A 4,257-nucleotide genomic window follows, 5' to 3' on the forward strand; every position below is an offset into this window, starting at 1 on the left:
AAGAAACAAACACATCTAGAAATAGAGTCATCAAGCAGGGGAACTACAGTTCGAAAACGTTTAATATTGCGACCGACTAAAACTGGACCTTTAATGCATGTAAACATGTTAGTCCAACTGAAATCATTATAAGTGAAATTCTTGAAGTCACACACATTTAGGTAAAGATGTTTAAGATTGATTTACTCTTGCAAGTCCCACTGCACAAATGAGTTGCATAGCAGGAGTCGCATGTTTGTCTGCCTTTCAGATATCACCGCGTGCATCGCATTGGTACCAGAAGTAAAGTGTACTAAATATACAGAGCAGTAAAGTTATCCATGTTTTGAGGTCAAACAGAAGAAGGGCGAATAGTAACAAGCTGAAAGGCAGCATATTGCCACCTTGCATAGTCGGACACATTTTCTCATGTGTATGGGCTGCTCCACACTGATTGCATACTATTGTATACTGGGAAAAGGATAGTAGTCCAATTGAACGGCACAATCGAGCTATAACTTTAGCTCTACTCAACTTTGCATGTAAACGTACTGAATGTTTTTTTGTCCTTTTTTTAACACTGCAACAGCAGTTACTGAACAGCCTTACAGATAAGGCAATCACTCCATTCAATCAGCCACTCGATCCCCCCGACAGCCCAGCAGGGCGTCCCGTAAGAGACGATATGTGGGAGCAGTGCCAAGTCTTCAGATTTAAAGACCAGCACAGCAAAGAGCCTCATTAAGGAGATTTTTTTTTAGGCAAATGAGTAAACCCTAATCACTCTGAGCAATCAGATGAAACCAGATCAGGCTCACTTTTCTTTAATGTTTTTAATATGAGTGTAGTGATATAATACAAACAACCCAAATAGAAGCTCTAACACAGAGTGGTATTTGTGATGACCTTGAACTGACTCTTGTTTATTTCCTGGGGGTGTATCCAATCCTCGCCTTCACCATATGAAACTATTCCTCACATAAATACTAATTTTAAATCACAAGGCTGTTTTTATGTTGTCAATAATTCCAACACGAAGGTCAAAACAAAGGTGGTCTCAAGGAATCCTAAGCTTTTTTAATCAATCTTCTCAGTCTCAATCTAACACTTGACAGACTCCAGATATGAAATCAAGACCACCACTGATTGGCTGTTTTTCCAAGTCATTACTTTGATTAGAAGAAAAATGTCCCTTTCTTAAAGAACAAATAACATAGTTCAATTTTTATCCCCCGTTTACGGCCGCAACCTTCCCGGTGTTGCAGTCTAAGTGTGTGACACGCCCGCTGCACAAAAGTTTATGATTTTTTAGTGATAGTAATGGTCTTGATCTTGTCTCAGTCTCGCCCTGCCTTGGTCTAGGTCCTGACTCCGTCACGATCCGTCAGTGTCTTGGTCTTGTCTCGGTCCCCGATGGATAACCTTTTAAAAAAATGTAAATCTTGAGTAAGCTAAAGGTAACATTTTATTTAATTCCCTACCAATGCTATAAACAACACCCTTACTAAAAACAACAGTGCTTAGCTGTTTCAGGAAAGTATTTTGGCACCGACAGGGCGATGTATTGGAGGAAAACAGTATAAGGCATTGTTTGTTTAGTCTTTAAATGGGATTTCTTGACAAACATATAAAACATGGTCAGCTCTATCCTTTAACATAAACAAAAGCGCACACATTGCACTGATATGCTCAGTAGGTTAGCAGGTATTAAAGCATAACTGGACTGGCCTGTCGGTCAGGAAGAGAGGTACTAATGTGACTGCAGAGGAAGGAAAACTGACTTCAAAGTTCCAGTGACTCAACAGGATATTCCTTTGACTTTGATCCCATTGTCTACCATCTGAGAGGACAAAGCAACAAATAGTGTAGTTACGCTTAAGAGGGTCCATGAGTTATCATGAATTTCATGCATGAATGAAGCCTGAATTAATCATGAATGAATGCATGTATTCATGATGAAACATCAGTAATGCACATGTATTAACAGTTTCTTCATACATTAATGAATGCATTAACTAAGGTGATTCATACATCATGAGTCATGAGTTATTAAGGGATGTTCATGATGCTGAAGAAGTAATGCTAAAGTAATCATCGCTCCTACAATTAGAATTCAGTAGGTTTTTTTCTTGTCTCTTAAACTGAAGACTTGCCTGTGGAGAAATCATGAGCTTCATGAACATCCCTAAATAACTCGTAACTCAGGATGACAAAGAAACTTAGTTAATATACCAACTAATGTATGAAGAAATTACTGATATTACTGATATTTCATCATGAATACATGCATTAATTCATGATCATCTGTAGACACTTACTTTAAAGGAAAAATGTGCGTCATTTTACACATAAATATAAATAAGTAGGCTTCAGTATGGCAAGGTGTCGCCAAACAGCAGTTTGTTTTGCTTTAATGCTGGTGCTCAAGGTCGACATCTACTGGATGAAAAAGTTGCACATTCTTCCTTTAAGCATGTAGAATTTTTACACCAAAATATCTAAATTAATAAGAAATTGACTAAACTTATGTTATATATTTTTTTTTGCTGAGTACTTACTTTAGCTCAAATATTTTCAACAGTTATCAAAGCCAGAGAAATCCATAGATTTATAGTGTTAAGTGTCTGTGGCTTGTCGTGGCAGCTGCCATGACAGACACAACATGTTTATTGTTGCCAAGGAAACACTAGACGTTACATCAAAGATATATTCAAAAGGAAGCGTGAACTGCTACTGAAAGCTCTCATTTAAATTATATTCATCGTCAGTGAACATAGTCTATTCCTCAGTTCTGTTTGCGCCCATTTGTCTTGACTAAGGTAAACTTGAGTTTGTGTTCATCGGGGTGTAAAGGCGGGTGGAGTAGCAGGAATCGCTCTTATGATTCCCCCGACAGTCTCAACCATAGACCATCATCTTTTGTTATTGTTTTGATTGAGATCGTCGGTAAACATATTCTCTTACTCAGGGCGGTTTCGTCTGTTGTACGTCTTGACTACGGTCAACTCAGAGTTAATTTTCACCGGGGGTGGAAGGTGGAGTAGCAGGAATCAATCCCATGATTCCCCTGCTAGCCTCAGTCATCTTTTGTTATTCTTTTGATTGAGAGCTCCCTGGCATGGAATTAAAATGCTGTGCGTTTAAGTTCAAGATTGTTTTTTTTTTTTGCTAGTGCGCGACAATTTTACACTATTGTATTTATTTTGAAAACACATGATATGTAAAACCTTCCAAAAAGTCTATGTTTGAGGCACCCTCTACACAGTATTGTTATTGTGTCTCCAATTAGCTTGACTACATGTCCAACGTCACCTCTGACTGCCTGGTCAAAGGTCAGCACTCACTCAACTCGAGTCATTTCAGCACACCGGGAAAAAAAAAGCTGAACAAGTGAAGCACTTTTACATAAAGAGGTCTGTTTATTATTTGATATATATATCATATGCATCTTCATATAATAGTTCTAATACCAGTAAGTCAAAAATAATAATCATATTATATTTATAGATATAGAGATATATAGAAAACTAATCAAATAATCTACCTCTTTACTTGGACTGTAAAAAAGAACATGGAGAAACGTCATCATCTTATCCCCGGCTTCAGTATAGGCGCTTTAAGGGAGCAAAGAAGATCAAACCAAACAGAAAAAGTACACCTGAACATTGCATCTTATAGAACTAGAACATCTGTCAGCAGCTATAGTCGACCATCTCGGTTTAAGACACAGGAAGAGTTTTTTTTTTCTTTGCTAGAACATTTTTGACAAATATGGTTTTTGTTTTGTTCCCTTGAAATTGCTGAAAAAAGTTGAAGATGATGGTAATGTGATCAGCTGGATTTGGAGTTTGCGAGACAGAACATGACATTACACCAGTCTCATTACACACTTGGAAGATGATTGTTATCTCTACTTGAATGAGAGGAGAGAAGTGGAAAACCAGGGAAGGAAAAAGGAGAAAGGAGGAAGGAGAGTGGGAAAATGAAAAAAGGTTTCAAACAGCACAGTGTATTAAGTTCAACTTATGTGCTTCTCCACCAATGATCTACATTTGTAAACAGAGGGCGGCAGCAGAGACAGTGCAGAGTCCTCTCTCATCATCTTCTCAAAGCGTACCTTCCTGTCTCTGGGTGCTTGCCGGTAGGTAGCCATGTCATATTTGGCAGGAAGAGATATCCACCCCAGTCCTTTTAGCTGCAGCAGTCTGCACAAGGTTACCAATGGTACTTAAGGAATACCATGTTCCAAACCCCCCCCCCCCCCCCCCCCCCCCCCCC

The sequence above is a fragment of the Labrus mixtus genome, chromosome 2 (genome assembly GCF_963584025.1).
Source record: "Labrus mixtus chromosome 2, fLabMix1.1, whole genome shotgun sequence".
NCBI classification, from domain to species: domain Eukaryota; kingdom Metazoa; phylum Chordata; class Actinopteri; order Labriformes; family Labridae; genus Labrus; species Labrus mixtus.